At 41.9% G+C, this 18,279-nt stretch overlaps 1 pseudogene; it reads right to left on the reverse strand.

Moving 5' to 3' along the window:
* Positions 1-14,871: 14,871 nt before the first annotated feature.
* On the reverse strand, positions 14,872-15,616 carry LOC122688550 (annotated as a pseudogene).
* Between the last annotated feature and the right edge of the window lie 2,663 nt (positions 15,617-18,279).

The following is an 18,279-nucleotide window of genomic DNA, read 5'->3' on the forward strand; positions in this document are numbered from 1 at the left end:
TGCCTGCTTAGTATCCTGCCCTGAAGGAGGCTGAGACCTGACTTCCAAGCCTTGGTTCCTTAGGATGGAGCTGACAGGTTTGCCCTGGGGCAGGTTAATGATTGCTCTGTGTTTTTAAAAATTAAAAAGAAAAATTCAGGAGAGTGTGTGGCATATTACATTACTTAACTTCTTTTCCCAGTCAACCTCAAGTCAGTTAGCCTCCACCTTATTCCCTGGGGAGGAGTTGGCATAGCTGTGCCTTGTGGGTTTATACTATCTCATGGCTCTTAGTGGCTCCTGGGCCCCGTTGACACTGTTTGCCCTCCTTCCATAGAGGGTTTTCATCACAGAAGCAAAGAATCTGAAATCATTACACGGAAGCCGACAGTGAAATTCAGAGACCAGAGAAAACTCCATGAGGTGACAAGCCTCCTCTATCTACATGCATGCCTCCTGGTTACCTGGAAGACTTCCAATAAATAATTCATTAAACAGTGAAAATTATTTCAGGCCCAGTGAAAACCGCTGGGCCTGAAAACAGTGAAAATTATTTTTAAATGTAAATCTCCAAAGCACAAAGAAAGGCAGGGGCAGAAGAAACAGTGACTGAGGTTGAATTTTTGGGCAAGAGCCCTGGCTTTCTCTGTGTCTGGGTAGCATGAGGCTTCCTACAAGCATGGGGCAACCACTACTAGATCAGAAATCCAGGGCCACCTTGGCCCCTACAAATAGAAGATGTCTGTTCTTGGATGATGTACTGAATGTGGCTCCAAAGAGGCTGAGGATACACAGCAACCTCATGCCTCATGCCATTTGTGCTGCGCCATCTCAGGATCATAAACTTAGTGTCAGCTGCACTGGCTGACTCAGGATGTAGGCTCCTGACCCACTGTCTGTTAGAGGGTGAGAAGCTAGAAAGGGAGCTGTAGAGCCTCCCCTCTACTCTGGCCTCCCCTCCACCCCTGCTTCTTTCCATTTCAGCACAATGCTTGCTGGCCAGCACCTAGCTGACCTCCTCTCTAGGCAGGGCTTTTAGAGACGGCCAAGGTCCCTGTTTGGTGCAGTGGCTGTGTTAAGTGGTCGATGGCCAGAGATGGGACAGAAATGGGCACGGAGCTCTTTCCCTGACTGGCACAACCGCTGGGCGTCAGTTTTATCCTCTGTAGAGTGAAAAATGTATAGTTGTCTGTGAGGGTTAAAGAGAAATGTGTTTAAGAAGTGCTAGCAATGCTGCTGGGTGGAATGTAACCCCATGAGCTCTGGTTCTCCAGGGACCCCATGAGTACAAACTAGCCCCAGTTCCATCTTAAAAAGTAAGCAAGCAGCAGAGAAACTAGCCAGAAGCAGGAGTGAGACCCTACAAACACATGCACACAAATATAGACACACACTCTCACACATGCATTCACACAGACTCATGGACCTGCAGAAACTGACACGTGGTGAAACACACACATGCTCTCACACACTCTCTCTCACACACAGAGCACACCCTCCTGCCTGGGTCTCACCTGGCCTATGGCCTAGGCTCTCTGTGTCATCACGGATCATACATCCCGGCCTGGCTTGGCTCCAGTGCACCTCCCTGCTCCAACATCTGTCCTCCAATCACCGTTATCTGGGATGTTTCCGAACAGTTGGTCTCTCAGGATTCTGTGGTTTTGCACAAGACACTTCTCCTACCAGAAAGATCTTTCTACTCTTTTTCACCAGAATCTCTTTCTCATGGGGTTCTCATGTCTTTCTTCCCCCAGCGTTTTTGAGATATGGTTGACATATAAAATTGCGTTCTCACATGCTGAAGCTCTGCTCAGAAGCTGGCTTCTCTGAGAAGCCTCCTTCGGGGCAGCTGGGATGACAGGCCCCTCCCATGCTCTGTGCGGTTCCTCCATCATCTGATTCCCTGATCCATGAGCGCCCAGTTGTACCCCATCCTCTGGGCTCTTCATCCCCCGCACGGTCCGTGACTGCATTTTTCTCGCGACAGCCCCTGAACCTGTCAGTAGGGGGAGCTCTAGGAGCTTGAAATGACAACCCAGGGTCTCCTGGTTTGGGAGACAGTGTTTCTACCTCTCCATGGTGGCCTCTCTGTGAAGTATTGTTTACTTTGGAATTCTGTGTTAAAGTTGGCAGGCTGTATGTTGATGCAGAGGCCTCTTTTCACTGAAATGCCTAACAAGCACCTGATTTTTTTTTTTTAACTTTTAAAATATCTTTTAAAAATACTTTTAAAATATCCTAAGCTGAATTCTCCTGATAAAATATCCTAGCTTATTCTCTTGATAATCAGATAGCAGAGAGGAAGAGGTCTGATGTCTTTCCTTCTGTGCCGTTTTCACTCTGGGCAATCAAAGAAACAATCCTATTTGTCACAGTACAGTGATCTGGGGCTTATAATTTTCATTAGTCCTCCTTGAGTAAGCTTCCAGCTAATACAGAAGGGACAAGGCCTTGAGCAAGATACTGGTCCCTGGGGAAAGGATTATAATTGCCAGCCAGAAAGCAGGACGGATATGAGGACAAGAGCAAAGCAGGCCCGGGAAGCCAGATGAGCTTGAGCTCTCTGGGCTCAGGTGGCCCTGCAGGAGCAATGGGTGAGCTTTGGGATGTTTCTCTAATAGAGTACTTACCCAAGATAAATGCAAATATACATCCACACAAGGACTTAGATGGGTTTCCCAGGTGGCACTAGTGGTGAAGAACCTGCTTGCCAATGAAGGCAACGTAAGAGATGTAGGTTCGATCACAAGGTTGGGAAGATCACCTGGAAGAGGGCATGGCCAGCAACTCCAATATTCTTTTTGTATTAGTTACATTAAAAAATTTTAATTTATTTATTTTATTTTATTTTTTTCTTTTATTAGTTGGAGGCTAATTACTTCACATTTCAGTGGGTTTTGTCATACATTGATATGAATCAGCCATAGATTTACACGTATTCCCCATCCCGATCCCCCCTCCCACCTCCCTCTCCACCCGATTCCTCTGGGTCTTCCCAGTGCACCAGGCCAGAGCACTTGTCTCATGCATCCCACCTGGGCTGGTGATCTGTTTCATCATAGATAGTATTCATGCTGTTCTTTTGAAATATCCCACCCTCACATTCTCCCACAGAGTTCAAAAGTCTGTTCTGTATTTCTGTGTCTCTTTTTCTGTTTTGCATATAGGGTTATTGTTACCTTCTTTCTAAATTCCATATATATGTGTTAGTATGCTGTAATGTTCTTTATCCTTCTGGCTTACTTCACTCTGTATAAGGGGCTCCAGTTTCATCCATCTCATTAGGACTGGTTCAAATGAATTCTTTTTAATGGCTGAGTAATATTAATTTATTTATTTTAATTGGAAGCTAATTACTTTACAGTAGTGTAGTGGTTTTTGCCATACATTCACAGGAATCAGCCATGGGTGTACATGTGTTCCCCATTCTGATCCCCCTCTCACCTCCTTCCCCATCCCATCCCTCAGGGTCATCCCAGGGCACCGGCCCTGAGCACCTAGTCTCATGCATTGAACCTGGACTGGTGATCTATTTCATATATGGTAATATACATGTTTCAATGCTGTTCTTTCAAATCATCACACCCTCACCTTCTCCCACAGAGTCCAAAAGTCTGTTCTTTATATCTGCGTGTCTTTTCTGTCTTGCATATAGGGTCATCATTACCATCTTTCTAAATTCCACATATATGCGTTAATATACTGTATTAATGTTTTTCTTTCTGACTTACTTCATTCTGTATAATAGGCTCTAGTTTCATCCACCTCATTAGAACTGATTCAAATGCATTCTTTTTAATAGCTGAGTAATATTCCATTGTGTATATGTACCACAGCTTTCTTATCCATTCTTCTGTCAATGGACATCTAGGTTGCTTCCATGTCCTAGCTGTTGTAAACAGTCCTGTGATGAATAATGGGGTACACATGTCTCTTTCAATTCCGGTTTCCTTGGTATGGATGCCCAGCAGTGGGATTACTGGGTTGTATGGCAGTCCTATTTTCAGTTTTTAAAGGAATCTCCACAATGTTCTCCATAGTGGCTGCACTAATTTGCATTCCCACCAAGTGTAAGAGGGTTCCCTTTTCTCCACACCCTCTCCAGCATTTATTGCTTGTAGACTTTTTTATAGCAGCCATTCTCACTGGTGTGATATGGTACCTAATTGTGGTTTTGATTTGCATTTCTCTGATAATGCGTGATGTTGAGCATCTTTTCATGTGTTTGTTAGCCATCTGTATGTTTTCTTTGGAGAAATGTCTGTTTAGTTTTTTGGCCCATTTTTGATTGGATTGTTTACTTTTCTGGGGTTGAGCTGCATGAGCTGCTTGTATATTTTTGAGATTAATTCTTTGTCAGTTGCTTTGTTTGCTCTTATTTTCTTTGATTCTGAAGGCTGTCTTTTCACCTTGCTTATAGTTTCCTTCATTGTGAAAAAGCTTTTAAGTTTAATTAGGTCCCATTTGTATATTTTTGCTTTTATTTCCATTACTCTGGGAGGTGGGTCATAGAGGATCCTGCTGTAATTTATGTCAGAGAGTGTTTTGCCTGTATTTTTCTCTAGGAGTTTTATAGTTTCTGGTCTTACATTTAGATCTTTAATCCATTTTGAGTTGATTTCTGTCCATAATGTTAGAAAATGTTCTAGTTTCATTCTTTTACAAGTGGTTGAGCAGTTTTCCCAGCACCACTTGTTAAAGAGATTGTGTTTTCTCCCTTGTATATTCTTGCCTCCTTTGTCAAACATAAGATGTCCATAGGTGTGTGGATTTATCTCTGGGCTTTCTATTTTTTTCCATTGACCTATGTTTCTGTCTTTATGCCAGTACCATACTGTCTTGATGACTGTTGCTTTGTAGTACAGCCTGAAGTCAGTCAGGTTGATTCATCCAGTCCAATTCTTCTTTCTCAAGGTTGCTTTGGCTCTTTGAGGTTTTTTGTATTTCCATAAAATTGTGAAATGATTTGTTCTAGTTCTCTGAAAAATACCATTGGTAGCTTGATAGGGATTTCATTGAATCTATAGATTGCTTTGGGTAGTATACTCATTTTCACTATATTGATTCTTTGGATCCATGAACATGGTATATTTCTCCATCTAATTGTGTCCTCTTTGATTTCTTTCATCAGTGTTTTATAGTTTTTTATATATAGGTCTTTTATTTCTTTTGGTAGATTTATCCCTAAGTATTATATTCTTTTCGTTGCAATGGTGAATTGTATTGTTTCCTTAATTTCTCTTTCTGTTTTCTCATTATTAGTGTATGGGAATGCAAGGGATTTCTGTGTATTAATTTTGTATCCTGAAACTTTACTATATTCATTGATTAGCTCTAGTAAATTTCTGGTGGTGTCTTTAGGGTTTTCTATGTAGAGGATCATGTAATCTGCAAGCAGTGAGGGTTTTACTTCTTCTTTTCCAAACTGGATTCCTTGTATTTCTTTCTCTTCTCTGATTGTTGTGGCTAAAATTTCCAAAACTATGTTGAATAATAGTGGTGAGAGTGGGCACCCTTGTCTTATTCCTGACTTTAGGGGAAATGCTTTCAATTTTTTGCCATTGAGGATAATGTTTGCTGTGGGTTTATCATATATGGTATTCATTATGTTGAGGTATGTTCCTTCTATGCCTGCTTTCTGGAGGGTTTTTATCATAAATGGATGTTGAATTTTGTCAAAGGCTTTTTCTGTATCTATTGAGATAATCATACGGTTTTTATCTTTCAATTTGTTAATGTGGTGTGTCTTGTTGATTGATTTGTGAATATTGAAGAATCCTTGCATCCCTGGGATAAAGCCCAGTTGGTCATGGTATATGATCTTTTTAATATGTTGTTGGATTCTGTTTGCTAGAATTTTGTTCAGGATTTTTGCATCTATGTTCATCAGTCATATTGGCCTGTAGGTTTTGTGTGTGTGTGTGTGTGTGTGTGTGTGTGTGTGTGTGTGTGTATGTGTGTGTGGCATCTTTGTCTGGTTTTGGTATTAGGATAATGGTGGCTTCATAGAATGAGCTTGCCAGTTACTTTCCTCTGCAATTTTCTGGAAGAGTTTGAGTAGGATAGGAGTTAGTTCTTCTCTAAATTTTCAGTAGAATTCCCTGTGAAGCCATCTGTTCCTGGGCTTTTGTTTGTTGGAAGATTTTTTTATTACAGCTTTGATTTCCATGCTTGTGATGGGTCTGTTAAGATTTTCTATTTCTTCCTGCTTCAGTTTTGGAAGGTTACACTTTTCTAAGAATTCGTCCATTTCCTCCAAGTTTCCATTTTATTGGCATATAGTTGCTTATAGTAGTCTCTTATGATCCTTTGTATTTGTGTTATCTGCTGTGATTTCTCCATTTTCATTTCTAATTTTGTTGACTTGATTCTTTTCCCTTTTTTTCTTGATAAGTTTGGCTAATGGTGTCTCTATTTTATTTATCTTCTCAAAGAACCAGTGTTTCATTTTGTTGATTTTTGTTATAGTCTTCTTTGTTTCTTTTTCATCTATTTCTGCCCTAATTTTTATAATTTATTTCCTTCTACTAACCCTGGGGTTTCATTTCTTCTTTTTCTAGTTGTTTTCAGTGTACAGTTAGGTCATTTACTGATTTTTCTCTTGTTTCTTGAGGTAAGCTTGTATCACTATGAACCTTCCCCTTAGCATGACTTTTACTGAATTCCATAGGTTTTGGGTTGTTGGGTTTTCATTTTCATTTGTTTCCATACATACTTTGATTTCTTCTGTGATTTGTTGGTTGTTCAGAAGCGTGTTGTTAAAAAAAAAAGAAGCATGTTGTTTAGGCTCCATATGTTTATATTTTTAATTGTTTTTTCCTGTGGCTGCCATCTAATCCTATCACATTGTTATCAGAAAGATGCTTGAAATGATTTCAATTTTGTTGAATTTACCAAGGCTAGATTTATGGTCCAGGATGTGATCTATCATGGAGAAGGTTCCGTGTGCACTCGAGTAAAAGGTGAAATTCATTGTTTTGGGGTGAAATGTCCTATAGATACCAATTATGTCTAACTGGTCCCTTGTATCATTTAAAGTTTGTGTTTCCTTGTTAATTTTCTGTTTAGTTGATCTATCCATAAGTGTGAGTGGGCTATTAAAGTCTCCCACTATTATTGTGTTACTGTTAATTTCCTCTTTCATACTTGTTAGCATTTATCTTACTTATTGCAGTACTCCCTGTTGGGTGCATATATATTTATAATTGTTACATCTTCTTCTTGGATTGATCCTTTGATCATTATGTAGTGTCCTTCTTTGTCTCTTTTCACAGCCTTTATTTCAAAGTCTGTTTTACCTGATATGAGTATTGCGACTCCTGCATTCTTCTGGTCTCCATTTGTGTGAACTATCTTTTTCCAGCCCTTCACTTTCAGTCTGTATGTGTCCCTAGGTTTGAGGTGGGTCTCTTGTAGACAGCATATATGCGGATCTTGTTTTTGTATCCATTCAGCCAGTCTTTGTCTTTTAGTTGGGGCATTCAACCTGTTCACCTTTAAGGTAATTATTGATAAGTATGATCCTGTTGGCATTTACTTTGTTGTTTTGGGTTCGAGTTTATACACCCTTTCTGTGTTTCCTGTCTAGAGAAGATCCTTTAGCATTTGTTGAGGAGCTGGCTTGGTGGTGCTGAATTCTCTCAGCTTTTGCTTGTCTGTAAAGCTTTTGATTTCTCCTTCATATTTGAATGAGATCCTTGCTCGTATAGTAATCTGGATTGTAGGTTTTTCTCTTTCATCACTTTAAGTGTGTCCTGCCATTCCCTTATGGTCTGAGAGTTTCTATGGAAAGATCAGCTGTTATCCCTATGGGAATCCCCTTGTGAGTTATTTGTTGTTTTTCCCTTGCTGCTTTTAATATTTGCTCTTTGTGTTTGATCTTCATTAATTTGATTACTATGTATCTTGGGGTGTTTCACTTTGGGTTTGTCCTGTTTGGGACTCTCTGGGTTTCTTGGACTTGGGTGGCTATTTCCTTCCTCATTTTAGGGAAGTTTTCACCTATTATCTCCTCAAGTATATTCTCATGGCATTTCTTTTTTTCTTCTTCTTCTGGGATTCCTGTGATTTGAATGTTGGGGCATTTAACATTGTCCCAGAGGTCTCTGAGGTTGTCCTCATTTCTTTTAGTTCTTTTTTCTTTTTTCCTCTCTGCTTCATTTATTTCCATCTTTTTTCCTTCCACTTCACTTATCCTATCTTCTGCCTCCGTTATTCTACTGTTGGTTCCTTCCAAATTGCTTTTGGTCTCAATCTTTGCATTATTCATCATTGATTGACCCTTTTTTATTTCTTCCAGTTCTTTGTTAAACATTTCTTGCATCCTCTCAGTACTTGTCTCTAGTCTATTTATAGCTCCATTTTGTTTTCAAGATTTTGAATCACCTTTGCTATGATTAATCTGAATTCTTTTCCAGGTAGACTCCCTATCTCCTCCTGTTTTGTTTGTTTTGGTGAGCATTTATCATGTTTCTTTACCTACTGAATATTTATCTGCCTTTTCATTTTGTTTAAATTTCTGTTTGGGGTGGCCTTTCTGTAGGCTGGAAGATTGTGGTTACTTTTTACTGTGAAGTTTCCTCCCTGTGGGTGGGGTTGGATGAGTGGCTTGTCAAGGTTTCCTGGTTAGGGAAGCTTGTGTCTGTGTTCTGGTGTGTGGAGCTGGATCTCTTCTCTCTGGAGTGCAATGAAATGCCCAATAGTGAGTTTTGAGGTGTCTGTGGGTTTGGTGTGACTTTGAGCAGCCTATATTTTAATGCTCAGGGCTGTGTTCTGTGGTGCTGGAGTATTAGCATGGTATGTCTTGCTCTGGAACTTGTTGGCTCTTTGGTGGAGCTTGATTTCAGTGTAGGTATGGAGGCTTTTGGATGAGCTCTTGTTGATTAGTGTTCCCCGGAGTCAGGAGTTCTCTGGAGTTCTCAAGTTTTGGATTTAAGCCATCTGCCTCTGGTTTTCCAGTCTTATTCTTACAGTAGCCTCAAGACTTCTCCATTCATCCACCACAGATGATAAAACATCTAGATTAATGGTGAAAAGATTCTCCACAGTGAGGGACACCCAGGGAGGTTCACAGAGTTACATGGAGAAGAGAAGAGTGAGAAGGGAGATAGAGGTGACCAGGAGGAGAACAGGGGAAATCAAAAGGGGAGAGAGCAATCTAGCCAGTAATCATTTCCCTATGTGCTCCCCACAGTTTGGAACCCTCAGAGAGGTTCACGGAGTTACATGGAGAAGAGAAGAGGGAGGAGAGAGGTAGAGATGACCAGGAGGAGGAGAGGGGGAATCAAAAGTGGAAAGACCAATCTAGCCAGTAATCAGTTCCCTAAGTGTTCTCCACAGCTCAGCACACCCAGAGAGATCACAGAGTTAAGTAGAGAAGAGAAGGGGGAGGGTGGTGATAGAGGTTACTTGGGGGAGAGAAGGGAGAGTCAAAAGGGGAGAGAGCAATCAATCCAGTAATCACATCCCTAAGTAAAAATGGGTACTGAAGATTGGATTCCTAAAGGTACAAAATTGATAACAAATACCAAAATGCAAAGATTAAAAATCTAGAGTAGAGGTTAGACTCTCAAAAATACAATATTAAAAATACAAAATAAAATCAATCACAAAAATTATAAAAAAAAATATATGAAATTTGCTTTAAAAATTGGGTCTTTTTTTCAAGGTAATAATAGGTTATAAAAATGAAAATTAAAGGGGTAATAAAGAACTTAAAAATGAAAAAAATTAAAAATGATAATAGTAATAATATATATAGGAATTTCTCTGGAGTTGTTTAGGGCAATGTGGGGTCAGTTCAGTTTCAGATAGTTCCTCATTCCAGCTTATACTTTTTCTCAAGGTCTATAGACCCCTTCCAATGCTAGCCAATGCTAATTACAGGGTTTTAATCTGTTGCACCTGTCACTTGCAGAGTGGTTCCCTCTTCTTTCCTCTGTTTGCAAGTCTCTTCAGTGTCTAATTTCGGCCCTGACACAAGGGGGTGAAGGTGGTCACTTATTTAGGCTCACTTGTTCAGTTGTGCTGTGCAGAAGGAGGGACACTGCAAACAAATATCTCTGGTGTGTGTGGGGAGAGTTTGCAGTGTATGGGCCACACTGGGTTTGCCCCAGCTCACACGGTGTGTGCTTTCCCAGTCTACACTGCTGAGGCTCCAGGTTGCTCTGCAGGGGAACTGTCCAAAGCGGGCCCTGGGTTGTGTGCACTTCCCAGGTCTAAGCTGCTCAGGTTCAGGTTCCCAGGTACTCCACAAAGGCAGAGACTCGGTTGGGCCTGTGCTTTATGACCTGCCCAGGTCCGAGCAGCTCAGGCAACCAGGTGCTTGGCGAGTGCACTGTCCCAGGGGAGACGTGAGTCTTAATCAACTCCCTGGTCCTTGCAGCTTGATTTCTCGGTGTGCCACGAGAGTGCAGTGTCAGGTGTGCCATGTGTCTCCTCTGGGGAGCTGATCTCTGGCTGCGACCCTCCTGGCAGATGTCAACCATCCAGGATTCCAGGAAGACTTGGTTAGCAAGTTAGCTAACCAAGGAAGTTAGCAAGTTAGCAAGGAAGACTTGGTTAGCAGGGAGACTGCTCATAGCTTGGTGGAGGATGCCATCTCTGGGGCCAAGATTGCCCCTTGCCTTCTGGCTCTGGCTGTCCCATGCCTGCCTCTGCTTCTGGCGGAGGTATGGGCCAGTCTGCAGCTGGCTAGCTCTCCTCTGGTATTTGCTCTATGCTTTGTTCTGTGAGTGGGCCAGACTGTGCCTTAGTTAGAGCTTTTCATGGGAAAGTTCTCTCTGTCTGTCTTTTTTTTTTTTTTTTCTCTCTCTGGCTGTCCCACAGTTTGGGCTGCTATCTCATGTTAGCTCCCTCAGATTGTCCTCAGGGCATTTAGGCCTGGTCATCACCCTAAGCATGCAACCTGTGCCTCCCTGTCCAGCCCCTGCTTGCTGGTGGTGGATGCAAACGTCTGGGCTCCTTCTCAGCTGGGAGTTGTGGTTAGGTGCCTATTCTGTGGGTTTTTTCTTTTCTTTTTTTCCTCCTGGTTATGTTGCCCTCTGAGATTCCAAAACTCCTCATAGGCCCACTGGTGAGAGGGTTTCCTGCTGTTTGGAAACTTGCCCTCCTTCATGACTCCCTCCCTGAGACAGGTCTCCATCCCTAACTCTTCTGTGTCTCTTTTGTCTTTTATATTTTGTCTTACCTCCTTTTTGAAGAGAATGGGCTTCCTTTCAGGGTGCCTGGTGTCCCCAGCCAGCATTCATAAGTTGTTTTCTGGAGGTTGCTCAGCATTCAAATAATCTTTTGATGAATTTGTGGGGGAGAAAGTGTTCTCCCTGTCCTGTTCCTCTGACATCCTAGGACCGCTATTACACTCCAGTATTCTTGCCTGGAGAATCCCAAGGACAGAGGACCCTGGCAGGCTACAATCCATAGGGTTGCACAGAGCTGGACATAACTGAAAATATGCACACATGCACGCAAGGACTTATACAAGACCACTAATAGCAACTTCACGTATAGCAGCTCAAATGGAAAACAACTTGTGTCTATCAACAGATGACTGCATGAACTATTTCCATACATTGGAATATTGCTCAGCAATAAAAAAAAGTGTATTACTGACATGTGCAGCAAACAAACAAAACCCTAAGTATTATGCTGAGTGAAAGACACCAGACTCAATATAATTTTCTGTCGTTTCATGAATCTGAAGCTCAAGAACTGGTAAATATAGCCTCTTTTGGTAAAAACCAGTACAGTGACTGCCTTGTGAAGCCAAAGCTAGACTGGGCCAGATCATGAAAGGGCTTTCAGGATACCAGGATGCTCTGTGTCTTGATTCAGACCACAGTTAGGTGAATGCATACATCTGTTAAAGTTAAAGGTACACTTAAGATTTGCACATTTGCTGCATGTAAAATGAAAACTTATCATGCTCCCAGATGCATGTTTAAATGAACTCAGAAACCTGGTTGTCAGAAGGAGATTTATAAAGCAAATACTTTCTTTGGTTTGTAAGACACATAAGGCTGGAGTATGCATATTTATTAAAGTTGGATTCACCTGCAGAGGATGGGATATTTGCATAATCACCTCCAGATCTTTTCTTTCTAGGTGAATTTTCAAAAGGGCACATGTTGGTGGAGTGAGCTGTAGCACTTGGGATGGAAGGGGATTTAATCTTCATTTCTACTTGGTGTAGAAATGAGTGAGGCTCTGGCTCCCAGATTCTCAGGCCAACTCTCCCTGGTGCTGAGACTGCCAGAAGCTCACTTGGGCCTCTAGGACCAATCTGAGCTGAGGCTGAAGAACCCAGGGCATCCAGTCCTACTCAACATCCAACCTTTCCTGTGACTCTCTGGGTCCCACAGTTGATAATGGAAGCCTCACCTCATTCCCTCTGTGTGTCCTTGGGATAACAATAGTAAGAGTTTAATAATAATAATGGCTTCCCTGGTGGCTCAATAGTAAGGAATCTGCCTGCCAACCAGGAGACATGGCTTGGATCCCTAGGTCAGGCCCTGGAGAAGGAAATTCAACCCATTTCAGTATTCTTACCTTGGAAATCCCATGGACAGAGGAGCCTGCCAGACTGAGTCCAGGGGATTGCAAAGAGTTGGACATGCGGGGCGATCCTAAGATGGCAGAGGAATAGGACGGGGAAACCACTTTCTTCTCCACAAATTCATTGAAAGGTCATTTGAACACTGAGAAAATACCACAAAACAACTTCTGAACGCTGGCGGAGGACACCAGGCACTCAGAAAGGCAGCCCGTTATCTTCGAAAGGGGTAGGACAAAATATAAAATATAAAAAGACAGACAAAAGAGTTAGGGATGGAGACCCGTCCTGGGGAGGGAGTTGTAAAAGAGGAGAAGTTTCCAAACAGCAGGAAACCCTCTCACTGGCGGGTCTGTGGGGAGTTTTGGAATCTCAAAGGGCAACATAACAGGGAGGAAAAAATAAATAAATAAAACCCACAGATTATGCACCTAATTGCAACTCCCAGTGGAGAAGTAGCCCAGACACTGGCGTCTACCACGAGCAAGCAGGGGCTGGACAGGTAGGTGTGGGCTGCATTGTTTGGGGTAAGGACTGGGCCTGAATGCCCTGAAGGCAATCTGAGGGAAATAACGTGAGATAGCAGCCCAAACTATGGGATAGCCAGAGAGAGAAATTAAAAAAAAAAGAGGAAAGAGAGAGAACTTTCCTGTGAAAAGCTCTAACCTAAGGCACTGCTGGGCCACTCACAGAACAAAGGACTGAGAGAATACCAGAGGAGAGCTAGCTGGCAGCAGACCAGACCATCCCCTGCCAGAGGCAGAGAGGCAGATGGGACAGCCAGAGCCGGAAGGCAAGGGGCAATCTCTGCCCCAGACACAGCATCCTCCATCCAACTGTGAGCAGTCTCCCAGTTGCCAACCAAGTCTTCCTGGGATCCTGGACGGTTGACATCCACCAGGAGAGTCACAGCCAGAGATCAAGTCCCCAGAGGAGACACATGGCACACCTGAGACAGTGCTCCCACTGCGCACCCAGGAAACCGAGAGGTTGGGACCGGGCAGGTGACAAGATGCACTGCCCACCTGGAAAGAGTGCGCGCACAAAGCACCTGGTCACCTGAGCTGCTCAGACCTGCGCAGGGCACAAAACGCAGAGCCAACTGAGTCTGTGCCTTTGTGGAGTACCCGAGAACCTGAATCTGAGAGGCTTAGACCTGGGAAGTGCATGCAACCCAGGGCCCTCTTTGGACAGTTGCCCTGCAGAGCAACCTGGAGCCTGAGCAGTGTAGATCGGGAAAGCACACACGCCATGAGAGGGGGCAAACCCAGTGTGGCCCAGACACTGCGAGCACTCCCCACACACACCAGTGATATTTGCTTGCAGTGTCCCTCCCTCCCCGCAGCACAACTGAACAAGTGAGCCTAAGTGAATGACCACCTTGCCCCCTTGTGTCAAGGCCGAAGTTAGATACTGAAGAGGTTTGCAAACAGAGGAAGCCAAAATAAACAAAGAAGAGGGAACCGCTTTGGAAGTGACAGGTGCAACAGATTAAAACCCTGTAGTTAGTATTGGCTACATTGGAAGGGACCTTTAGAACCTGAGAAGAAGTATAAGCTTGAACAAGGAACTATCTGAAACTGAACTGACCCCACATTGCCCTCAACAACTCCAGAGAAATTCTTAGATATATTTTACTATTATCATTTAAATTAAAAAAAAATAAGTTCTTTATTACTCCTTAATTTTCAGTTTTAAAACCAACTATTATCTTGAAAAAAAAAAAAAAGAAGACCCTTTTTTTAAAGCAAATTTCATATATTTAAAAAATAACTTTTGTGATTTTGTTTTATTATTTTATGTCAGGGAATGTTTGACGGGAGGATTCCTACGTGCTGTCTCTCATGAGTCCTTTGTCCCTCTTCAAGTGGAACAGCACGCTGCTCCCAGGGACTGAGGTCATTGTGTGAGGCAGGCTTGGGTCTCCTTTAGTAAACATTCTCTTTAGGACAAAACTGCTTAGTCTCGTTCCCCTTTCTTGAGATATAGATTGTGTCCTGACCTTGTGACTACATTACCCCTTGTTCCCTTGGTAACGGTTGCTGTACATTTGGTTTTCTGATCTCTATCATTCCCGAAAGAAGTTTCTTGTACCACAGCCTATATATACTCATAGGAAAATCATTAAAGCACCTTTGCTCCACCAGAGCTTAGGTCCCCGGGTCTTTTTTGTCTCTTTCTGTCTCTCTCTTTCTCTCTTTCACTTTCTTATCGTCGACTCCGTACTACAAGGTTCCGGTCCATTAAAGGACCCCAACAATTTTAATACTGTATTTTTTTCAATTTGTTTCAATTGTTTATTAATGGACCAGATTACAAAAATAATCCTGGTAGATACCTTAGTTCATCCTTCTAATAAGCCTGGTGATCTGGTCTTCCCTGTTGCCAGTATCTCCACCTTCTACAAAATGGGTGGTCTTTTTCTTCATTCCACCTCATGGAGAAGCCAATTTAAAGGGCCACAGGAAGTTGCTTGCTTTTTGAAACGTTTTCCAACGGTACAGATTTCATGAATCAGATCCTCCATGCAGATGATTCCATATTTCCCAAGAGATCAAGCAATCATGCATTGTCTGTCAGGGCAATTCGCTTTTTGTTGATTTTTCCATAACCACGCTTGTAGATCAATTCATTTACAGACTTCAGATTTGGGTACCTCCATGCAATGTATGGCTCCATAATTCTCAGCATGTTAATTGATGCCTTGTTGAGCTTCACAAAGGTGCCATTGAAGATCTGCCAGAGACGAAGGAGCTGCAGCACCTTTCGAACCTCTGGGCTCACACCGTTGATACCTCTGATCCTGATGACAAATGCCAATTTGAGTTCTGCAGGTACATAGAAGTTGCCGGCTTTTCGTGCCATCCTAGCCATTCGAATTTCAGTTCTGTACATCTGCCTGTATTCCTTGTGGTAATGTTTAGCTTTTTCATAAACAAGCTTCCTCCTTGCCTTTTGAAGCATCTTTTGGGCAAACTTCTTTCTCAGGCACTTGATCTTAAGCTCTGCGAAATTTTTTCACTTTTTCTTAAGGGTTTCTGGCACAGCAGAAATCTTCTTTTTCTTCTCTTCTGCACCCTCCATGGTTCCAGCCAGGAAAGAGCTTAATATTGTATTTTTGAGAGTCTAACCTCTACTCTAGAATTTTAATCTTTGCATTTTGATATTTGTTATCAATTTTGTACATTTAAGAATACAATCTTCAGTACCCATTTTTACTTAGGAGTGTGATTACTGGCTTGATTGCTCTATCCCCTTTTGACTCTCCTTTTTCTCTCCCAGGTCACCTCTATCTCCTCCCTCCCTTTTTCTTCTCTAAAAACTCCATGAATCTCTTTGGGTGTTCCAGACCATGGAGAGCAAATAAGAAATTGATTACTGGCTAGACTGCTCTCTCCCCTTTTGATTCCCCCCTGTTCTCCTCCTGGTCACCTCTATCTCCCGACACCCTCTTCTCTTCTCCATGTAACTCTGTGAACCTCCCTGGGTGTCCCTCACTGTGGAGAATCTTTTCACCATTAATCTAGATGTTTTATCATTGGTGCTGTATGGATGGAGAAGTCTTGAGGCTACTCTAAGAATAAGACTGGAAAGCCAGAGGCAGATGGCTTAAATCCAAAACTTGAGATCTCCAGGAAACTCCTGACTCCCGGGAATATTAATTGACAAGTGTTCATCCAAAAGCCTCCATACCTACACAAAACCAAGCTCCACCCAAGAGCCAACAAGTTTCAGAGCAAGACATACCAAACTAATTCTCCAACAAAGCAGGAACATAACGCTGAGCACAAAAATACAGGTGGCTAAAAGTCACAACAAACCCATAGATACCTCAAAACTCACTACTGGGCATTTAATTGCACTCCAGAGAGAAGAGATCCAGCTCCACACACCAGAACATAGACACAAGCTTCCCTAACCAGGAAACCTTGACAAGCCACTTGTCCAACCCCACCCACAGGGAGGAATCTCCACAATAAAGAAGAACCACAAACTTCCAGCATACAGAAAGGCCACCCCAAACACAGCAACCTAAACAAGATGAAAAGGCAGAGAAATATTCAGCAGGTAAAGGAACATGATAAAAGCCCACCAAACCAAACCAAAGAAGAGGAGATGGGGGTCTGTCTGAAAAAGAATTCAGAATAATGATAGTAAAAATGATCCAAAATCTTGAAAACAAAATGAAGTTACAGATAAATAGTCTGGAGACAAGAAATGAGAAGATGCAAGAAAAGTTTAACAAGGACCTAGAAGAATTAAAAAGGAGTTAATCAATAATGAATAATGCAATAACTGAGATCAAAAGCACTCTGGAGGGAACCAACAGTAGAATAAAGGAAGCAGAAGATAGGATAAGTGAGGTGGAAGATAGAATGGAGCAATAAATGAAGCAGAGAAGAAGAGATAAAAAAGAATTAAAAGAAATGAGGACAACCTCAGAGACCTCTGGGACAATGTTAAATGCCCCAACATTCAAATCACAGGAATCCCAGAAGAAGAAGAAGAAAAAAGAAAGGCCATGAGAAAATACTTGAGGAGATAATAATTGAAAATTTCCCTAAAATGGGGAAGGAAATAGCCACCCAAGTCCAAGAAACACAGAGAGTCCCAAACAGTACAAACCCAAAGTGAAACACCCCAAGATACATATTAATCAAATTAATGAAGATCAAACACAAAGAGCAAATATTAAAAGCAGCAAGGGAAAAACAACAATAACTCACAAGGGGATTCCCATAAGGATAACAGCTGATCTTTCAATAGAAACTCTTCAAGCCATAAGGGAATGGCAGGACATACTTAAAGTGATGAAAGAGAAAAACCTACAATCCAGATTACTATACGAGCAAGGATCTCATTCAAATATGAAGGAGAAATCAAAAGCTTTACAGATAAGCAAAAGCTGAGAGAATTCAGCACCACCAGCCAGCTCCTCAGCAAATGCTAAAGGATCTTCTCTAGAAAGGAAACACAGAAAAGGTGTATAAACTCGAACCCAAAACAATAAAGTAAATGGCAACGGGATCATACACATGAATAATTACCTTAAATGTGAACGGGTTGAATGCCCCAACTAAAAGACAAAGACTGGCTGAATGGATACAAAAACAAGATCCGCATATATGCTGTCTACAAGAGACCCACCTCAAACCTAGGGACACATACAGACTGAAAGTGAAGGGCTGGAAAAAGATAGTTCACACAAATGGAGGCCAAAAGAAAGCAGGAGTCACAATACTCATATCAGTTAAGACAGACTTTGAAATAAAAGCTATGAAAAGAGACAAAGAAGGGCACTAGATAATGATCAAAGGATCAATCCAAGAAGAAGATGTAACAATTATAAATATATATGCACCCAACAGGGAGTACTGCAATAAGTAAGATAAATGCTAACAAGTATGAAAGAGGAAATTAACAGTAACACAATAATAGTGGGAGACTTTAATAGCCCACTTACACCTATGGATAGATCAACTAAACAGAAAATTAACAAGGAAACACAAATTTTAAATGATACAAGGGACCAGTTAGACCTAAGTGATATTTATAGGACATTTCACCCCGAAAAAGTGAATTTCACCTTTTTTCAAGTCGGAACCTTCTCCATGATAGATCACATCTTGGGCATTAATCAAGTCTTGGTATATTCCAAAAAACTGAAATCATCTCAAGCATCTTTTTTCATCACAATGTGGTAAGATTAGATGTCAACTACAGGAAAAAAAGCTATCAAAAATACA

Source organism: Cervus elaphus, chromosome 33 (genome assembly GCF_910594005.1).
Source record: "Cervus elaphus chromosome 33, mCerEla1.1, whole genome shotgun sequence".
Taxonomy (NCBI): Eukaryota; Metazoa; Chordata; class Mammalia; order Artiodactyla; family Cervidae; genus Cervus; species Cervus elaphus.